This window comes from Passer montanus, unplaced genomic scaffold (assembly GCF_014805655.1).
Source record: "Passer montanus isolate IOZ18808 unplaced genomic scaffold, ASM1480565v1 scaffold135, whole genome shotgun sequence".
In the NCBI taxonomy this organism is placed as follows: domain Eukaryota; kingdom Metazoa; phylum Chordata; class Aves; order Passeriformes; family Passeridae; genus Passer; species Passer montanus.
Window position 1 is genome coordinate 1,107,409 of NW_024360386.1, and position 9,075 is coordinate 1,116,483.

Genomic DNA, 9,075 nt, shown 5'->3' on the forward strand with positions numbered 1-9,075 from the left:
CAAGCCATTTGAATGTAGAGCACTTTTTACATTTTTAAATATTCCTAATTCAGTTTTTATTGCTCTCTTGAAAATAATTAGGCAGAAAATGGATTATTCCTCTTTCAATGAACAACTATTGGAAACATTCTGAAATTTCATGCTTTCAGGCACCAGTGGCCACAGAGAGAAATATGCCCTTTCAACCAAGCCCTTAATTATTTTATCAGTTGAAAGAGGAGCTAATATATTGTTGGCAATACATAAAGCACTGTCCTTCAGGTCTGTATGATTTTATCCATGGGCTAATCCTGAAAAACAATTAACTGCCCCAATCCAGTGATCCACACGAAGAGCTACAATAATGACACTACAATGCACCTCCATCCCTCCTCCAGAACAAAAACCTTTCAAGAGTTTTGTTTTCAGGAGCTGCAACAGAACTATTTTTATCATCTTTTATATTCCCCTGCTCTCCTGTATTTGCCAGTCCGTGTCAAGTAACTTGGAGACAGCATTAATATTTGTTCTGGAGAGGCTTTTTGCTTTCCCTAATGATCCATTCCCATTCTTTGGGCAGGAGCAGAGGATTCTGGCTGAGTGTGCTTGGACCTGCTGATTGATAAGGACAGATCCACATGGGGATTTAATTCAATTAACTAATGAAAGCCATGGGCAGAGTCCTCAGATTTGACGTAAGGTCATGATTGCTTTGCTTGATTCATCCCCTGCATGAGCTGGCCCAGCAATTTTTAGAAAATGTGTCACATCTGGGCCAGATTTAGCTCACAATAAACGCATGAGATAAAGTTTTCTTTGGAGACCAAGGGGTTGGATGTCCAGAGCTACCCCCCTGCACTTCCAGCAGACTGGATCTGCTCAGTTTTTTGTATTCTGAGGGAGAAAAAAACCACTCATGTAATATTGGGTAAAGAGAGTCAGGCTTCTGCCTAAGAAAAGAGAGGGGAAACAACAAATTTGGTTTTATTTAAGAGATGGACAGTCATAAACTGAGGCCAAGTGCACCCCTACATGTTCAGTTGCCATGGAGACAGGCAGGTTTTTTTGGTTTTTTTTTAATGAACCTCTTCCCAAAAAAATCACCCCAATTAGATCTGCCTTCATGCATCACACATGCCTGAACTGTTCCCTGAGGTTCCTTAAGTAGTTGTGACTGATTCATTCTCCTTGCTGACATCTAAAGAAATAACCTTTACTTCCCAGTTCCTGGGCCAGCTTCATTTCTAGTTTCATCTCTCCACAGTTTCCCCACAGCCCAAAATGGGTCACTCATTGCTGTGATCCTAAATTCCTGCCAGGGATCACCCAAGGAGGAAGGCCTGTCAAAGAGCATGGAAAAGAACAAAGTTTGGAGACAGGAGCATGGGAAAGAGGAGGAGGAGGAGACATCAGGGTGTCTCTCTTGACATCTGCAGAGGTTGGCCTTAAAAACACTGATATTCACAACCTGATTGTGCTCAGCATGGCAGAGGCAGCTTTGTCAGGAGCAGGGACTGGGACAGGCCAGCTTGAGGTTTCCCTTTTTATTCTGAGTTGTTCAGCTCAGCTCTGAGTACCTGGACATTGCACATCTGTCATCAACAGGGCAGCACTCTGTTGCTCAAATGTTGTCTCCCAGCATGTCCCATCACCTTCAGACAAAACCTTGTGGGACTGGTGGGTCCTCCCATGATTTCAGAGCAAGAAAAATGTGGACAAATGACCCTTTGAAGACTTGAGTGGGGCTCCTTTGACTGCATGCAAACATCTGTGCAATAGGTGATCACATTTGTAACTTTTAGGGGAGATCCTGGCACTTCCAGGGAATGATTCAGCTCACCCAAATGCAGTCAGAACTAAGGTAGGTGCTGATTTTGCTGATTTTTTTCAGAGGAGAGTTCAGCGCAGCTGGAGGCCCTGGCAGTAAGGCTTGACTTAAATTAATCTCATGTAAACCCCTCTGAATTCAGCCTCATGCTGGAGCCACAAGCTCACATTGACTGGTACCAATCATATTGGAAAATTCTAATAACACTGATTAATTTAGTTTTACAGAGAAATGCCACTTTTAGTGATTAATCTCCCACGAGCTCACATTGACTGGTACCAATCGTATTGGAAAATTCTAGCACTGATTAATTTAGTTTTACAGAGAAATGCCACTTTTAGTGATTAATCTTCGGTGAATTGTTGCAAAATTCAGGGGGGTGGATGAAATGAACATTTTGGAACGCAGAAAGAGAGTTATGTTAATTAGCTGCAATCATAAAGGGAGGAGAAAGCTTCTCCAAAAGCTGCACTCTGATTTACAAGGATTTCAGCTGATTTTGCTGAAGCTGATTTTGTTCTCCATCTGAAAGGTCATTTCCAACCTAAATAAGTCTAAGTTTTAAGGGGAGAAATTGCTATTAAAAACTCACATTAAAGTGCAAGGTGCTTGGATAACTGCATTATAACTGGTTATGAAAAGAATAATGGGAACTCTTCTGGTGGCCAGAGCAATTTTTCCTGCACATTTTGTGATGATTTAGAAGCTGAAAGCCACAGGATTACAACTCTGACCTCTACAAGTTATCACAAAATCAGCTCAGCCTTTGAGTCTGTGGTCACATGAAGAGTTTCCAGATGCATCACAAAGATTTTCCTGGCTGGGCTGATAATGCTTCTAAACACCCCCAAAAAAATTCAGGCTTTGTGCTGGTGATTCTGAAATCAGGTGAGCTCCTGTTCTTCACAAGAAGCTCTTCACAGGGATGTTTTAAGTCAAGGCCAGAGGACATCTTTTGTGTTGTTTAAACCACCCAAGCCATAAAAAAGACTCTTCACTTTGAATTTATGAACCCCATTAACTTCCCCAGGAAAAGTCCCTCTCTCTTATTAAATCATTCCCTGGGAAGAGACAGCCACACAAGTCATCCTTGGAGGAGGGAAAACACGGCACTGCTTTAGAGGCTTCCAGATAAAAATTAATTAGCAAAACACACTGTGTAAATTCAGCAATATGCAAATGAGAGCAAATCCGAAGGCGTGTGTGCAGGCCTGAGCTGGTGCTGAATTACTGTTATATTTTGCATAAAAAGTATAAATAGTTTACCTGTTTAATGAAATTTTCAGAGATTTGTGATGTAATTGGGGTTAATAATGATACCATTAAATATACATACAGAGATAAAAAATATTTTGTATAATTTATGGCTTCTGTGGGTTCTACACTCCCAGTTTATAGATCTAAAAGCGGAATTTTTTTTTCAATTTTAATTAAGGTTTAACAGGTTGTGTGCTTGTGAGGTTCTTAATATTCTCAGAAATAATGAAATGTATTTCTTGAGAAGAGTTGAGGATGAACTTCACTGAACATTTTTTGATGCTTTTGAACAAAACTTGCCTGATGAGTGTCCTAGGCAGCATTTTTCCCTTAATCTTAAAGGTGTAAATCTTAAAGGTGTAAAACTTATTTCTGGGCTAAACAGATGAATGGGGATACGAAGATCATAAAGTCACCAATAACGTATGTGTCTTGGTTTAGGGTAAATTTGGGAGAGAACTTCTCAAGGGGTTCTTCTAGAAAGTAAATTTAATTGTCTCTTCTTTTAACTGGTTTAGGAAAAATACTTTTTTGGAGAAAAGTGGGTAAAAACTGTTTATTTTACAGGTAAAGTATTTGCTAGCACAAAAAAAAAAATAAAAATTAAACAATAAAATTTCTTGCTGCTCTAAAAGAGATGACAAACTCAGAAAGTGTTCTCCAATCCAGACCCTCTTCCAGAGCTGGCAGCTGTGGTTTGGGGACAGCAGGGACAGCACACACAAGGTGGGTGGGTATTCACTCTTGCTAAGCTCAGACATGATTTGTTGCTCATGACATGGATCCCCATTCGTGTGCAAATGTGTTATGCTTAAAATAACAACTTTATCTACTGCCAGGAAGAGAGGAAAGAGCAGGGAAAGAGTCCTGGACTATGGGAATAAATCACACAGACTCCATTTTCTTCATGGTGGAAAAAAGGCCATTCTTTATTCACATAACTCCTTTTTATACACTTTTACAGACCTCGTGTGGGACTCCAATTGGTTATGAGATTTCTTGCCAATTACTTTATTGGTTAGTAATTGTTATTCTGTATTTATTGGTCACTCAAACTCTCTTACATGTAGAGAAAGTTGTTTGTGAGAGATATTTTTCATTTTTCTATCTAACAGCTTAAAACCAGTTTATACAGGTGCAAAATGGATTTTTTTTTTTACCCAGTAATTGATTGTTATGTTAATGAACTGCTCACACCAGGATTGCTTTCACATGGGAACTTGCAAAGTGCCAGCTTTGACAAGGCCAGCCACTGATTCCAGGAGAGCAGGCTGGGTTTTACTAAGCCTTTCTTCATGATTTTTCCACCTTACTGCAACACTGGACAACTTTCCATGACCTCTCTGGTCTGATGTTGAGTACAGCTGAGGCTGCCCAGCTCCATTCCAGCTGGAATTCATTTGGTTTGACCTTAGACATACCCCTGGCCACTGAGCAGAGTTTGTGTCTGAGCCACTCACCCCCAAATCATTCCAATATCCAAGGCACAATCTATAATTTTCTCCTGGAGGCCACAGCTGCAGGATAAAGTGTGAGGTGTCTGAAGGTGCTCCTTTCTCCCACTGCTCACAAGGTTTGTCCAAGTAGCCAGGCAAGAATGGATTTTCTTTTAAGGGTCCCTTAGATCAGGACTGATGGAAGCTCCCCAAGCAGCTCGGCAGCCTGGAGAAGAAAAATCTCCAGGGAGATCTTGTAGAACATTCCAGTACCCTAAAGGAGCTGTGGCAGAGCTGGAGAAAGACTTTGGACAGGGGATGGAGGGACAGGGCAAGGGGGAATGGCTTAAAACTGCCAGAGAGCAGGGTCAAATGGGATACTAGGAAGGAATTCCTGGCTGGGCTGGAATTCCCAGAGCAGCTGGGGCTGCCCCTGGATCCCTGGAATGTCCAAGGCCAGGCTGGACATGGCTTGGAGCAGCCTGGGATGGTGGAAGGTGTCCTTACATGGCAGAAACTGGAACAAGATGATCCTTAAGGTCCATTCCCACCCAATCCATTGCAATATTCCATTATTAGATAGTTCATTATGAGCAGCCACAATTTAACCCTGCTCCCACCCCAGCAGCTCCCACACTGGGCACAGGCGAAGCCTTTGCACCACATCTAGAGGAAAAACTTCAATATTTCATTGCCTTTTAGGCAGGAAAATTGTTCCAGTGATTTTCCAGTTCTTCCTGTTCATGTTGTGCTCCTAAGAAGAGCAGTGCAGCAATTGCTTTGCATAAAAGACGTGAATTTGAGTTGTGGGTACTGTCACCAGACATCTGAGATGGGGGAAGATGAATCCCATCACAATTCCACTCGGGCAAGTGGGCAATTAACCTTTCTTTCCCCTTTCCACGCTGAGTTATGGATTTATGTGGTAAAAGGGGCAACAAAGAAGTGCTTTAACGTGAATTATTTAGCCCAAAGAATTACCATGTGCCTTTCCATCATTTGAGTCATGGCACAGATCTGACTAACAAAATGCATCATGTATCAGTCTGCCCTCAGGCACCTTCCTGGGAGGAACAGGGGCTCTTTTCATGGAGAGTGGGCAGGAGGGAGCAAAGTCTGGGATCTTACTGTGACAGGGAGATCTAGCCCATGAGGAATGTCAAAGGGCAAGAGCATCAGGGTGCTGGAGATCCAGGATCCACTTCCAGAGATCCAGGGACAAGTTGGACAATGGTTTTGCCCCCTGACAAACAATGAGCAGGATTGCTCCAAGGATCGGAACAATCTTCCCCAATTTCCCTCACTTTTCACTGTTTCTGCTGCAATTTAACCTCATGGCTTTCCTCTCCTGCCTCCAATGTCCATGGAGAATCCTGCCTTTATGGCATAAAAAGGGACTGTGAGGTGGACACCACTGTCAGAGAAAGGGACTTAAATTTGAGGGCTCATCCACCCCATAAGGATGTAACAGAGCAATTGGGTAGGAACCAGCAGGAAGAGCAGTGGAACAGGGAGAAAAATAGGTATTTTGTTTGTTTCCCTTTTTCATAAGGGGGAAAAAATGAAACTTATAAAAATTGCATGAGCTGGGTCACACAGGAATTCTGCAACACAGCTGGAAACTGCATCCAAGCCTTCTGAGAGCCTGCAGGAGCTGTAATAGCTTGGTGGCAAAACTTTCTCCTTTTTCAGCAGCTGCAAAGGAAAATCACAGGTGCAAACCAACCAAACCTTTGCAAAAAAAAATAGAAAAGTGCAAAAAATTCCCTTCCTTGGTCAGAAAGGATGGCCACCTGCAGAAAACCAAGGGACAGCAAATACAGAGGTGCAGGCAGGAGTGTTTAGGACATGGAGCAGTGGTGGCTTTGGTAGTGCTGGGTTAACAGCTGGAATTGATGATCTTAGAGGTCCTTCCCAACCTAAGTGATTCTGTGTTGGAGGCACAGCAGAGATCTTGCATGGAAGGTGGTGACATGGCTGATTTCCACTTATCCTGGGTCATTTTTGTACAGTTGTGTGTTCCCAGGGTTCTGCTTCAATCACAGCTGGAGTAAAATTCCAGACTTCCCTTACCTGGTGCTGGAAAATGAAGGATACAGAGAATTTCCCTTATTTGTTGTCCACCACCACTCAGATGGTGCCCACAGCACCTCGTTCCTGCCCAGGAAGGTGCAGTGGTGCTTTTTCCACATATTCCACTAATGGGGAATAGGTTTTTAAAGAGAGAAAAAGGTGGGGACACATAAACCAACCAATTTATCCTCTCCCAAGAATTCGTCTTTCACCCTGGCATGGCCTTCTGGCTTCCCCATGCTCACATCTCCAAATAGGAGTGGAGAACTTAACCACCTCCTCGAATTTCAGACAGAGAGCAGGAAAAAGCTGAAATTAACACTGCCATGCCAGGTCGTTTCATCAAGGAAAAGGGGATTACCAAGCAGGAGATGAAAAGGAGATGAAAAGTCTCGCCTGTTGTTTACATCTGGCAATTCCAGTGAGCACAGACATGATCAGGAAGCCTCTCCTGACCTGGCAGCCTCTGGGACAGTGGGCTGGGAGTGGGACCAGCCAGAATGGGTGTGTGACCCCAAGCCCTACAAAAACTCCTCAACTCCCAGGATTTTCTCTGGTCAGGAAGACCCCAAGGTGTGTGTTAAAAGTCTCTTTTCCCCAACCGAGCTGTCAAAGAAGAAGTCAGGAGTCTTTGGCTCACGTTCTCAAGGTTGTTTATTATTTCTTATCCACAATATTTTCTCTCAGACCTGCAGAGGTCTGATCTGCAGGTCAGTCTGAGGCACACTGCCTACCCACAGGGCTGGTGTTATCTTTTATACCATAAGCTACATATTTGATATTTACAGTTATGTTCCAATACCTATCGCCACTGTTAGACAGTGAGTTTCTACTCTACACCAATCCCAAAGAGCCACCATCACCCAGAAGATGGAGGCCAGGAAGAAGAAGGAAGAAAAACAGGACAACGTCCAGATCCCTCCATCTTGCTTCCTAGACCCCTGTAGTAAACCCCCCAAAATTTTGCTTTTTACCCTATAACTACTACTATTATGCTATATAAATGTTTTGTGACCTTTAGTTCTTCTAACAGAGGTGGTAATTTGTTCCATGGGTCAAACTCAAAGCCACAGGGGTCTTTGGCTGCATGCCAGGGTTTGTGACCCCCCTGCCAGGGCTCCAAATCCCCCTGGCTGGGGCTTGGATCATCCAGGACCATCAGGGTTCTGATATTCAACCCCCTTTCTTCAAGAACAGGAACCGAGAGAAGAAAACAACCCAACCCAAGCTCCCCCCCGTGAGATACTGATTTATTCCGTGCTGGCAGGAAAACGAAAAGCCAACGTGAACTGGAGACAACAAATGCAATTAAAAGGGAAGGGAGGCATTCCCTGAAATGGCTGTTTCCGGCAGGCAATATGCTGCGGATTAGAATGTCTCAGGCCCGGAGTGGCAACATATGGCAAAACTCCCTCCGTCCCACATTAAATCCTGGCATTTTGCAGCTGTCAAGATTAAGCTGTTTGTATGAGTAACATTGTAGTTTGCTTATAGGGAAATAATATGTAGCCAGTTATGATTAATCAAGGTGTCCAAAAGCTGCTGCGGGCGCCTGGAAGAGATTGGGTTCCGTGGCAGGAGCTTTGTCTCTTAAATTATTGACATATTTTTCCCTTTTTTGTTTTTCCTTTTCTTTTTCTGTGCCTGCTGCTTTTCCCTCTCCTCCCCAGGGCACACAGGCAGTAAGGAAAAAGCAGATTTCATCCCCATGGTCCTCTCAGGAAAAATCCAACAGAGAGGGCTGGCTCCATCCAACAGCTGAGGGATGATGCCTTTGCTTCACTGACCCAAGTGGGCACCAACCTGTTCTTTCCAGGGCAGAAAAAGTCCCTTTTTTGAAAAAAAAAAACCAAACCAAACCCCCTGCCTTTAGAAATCTGGAGGCTTTTCTCTGCAAGGGATCATGTTATTTTTGTTGCTAGAGATGCTGGCTATCCCTCTCTCCTGCCAAGAGAACTTGTGGATGCCTCACCCCTGAAGTGTCCTTTGGACAGGTGTTTGTGTGCCCTTCCTGCTGGATTCTCCGTTTGGGGGCATTCTCTTGTGCTTTTTCCCAGTCTTGCCCAAATCTTGTTGTTCAAATTGCACATAAGGCAGCCAGCAGCTCCTGATGGGAAGACAAAGAACCATCTCTGTTCCTGGCTATCCCTCTTGGCAGGGAGGCTGTAAATCTTGGTTATTTAAGGGCAGAGAACAGGTGATTTACAGCAGAACAACACCATAGAAATCAATGGGAAGTTATGCTAGAAAATGTTGCATATTGTTCTGAGATCCTCCTGGGAAGGGTTTTACAACCAGCCTGCCCTGGGTCTGACAGTTCCCCCTGGACACTTTATTGAGTGACCACCTCAACAGGGCACCCAAATCTCTCCCTCTTACCTTGGGCAAGGTTTTTACCCAGCCTTCTGCACAAACACACAGGACAAGCTTTGGGATCTGGCCTAGAACACTTTTACACATCCTATCCTTTCCTAATGATAACTCAACAGCCTTTTAATCTGC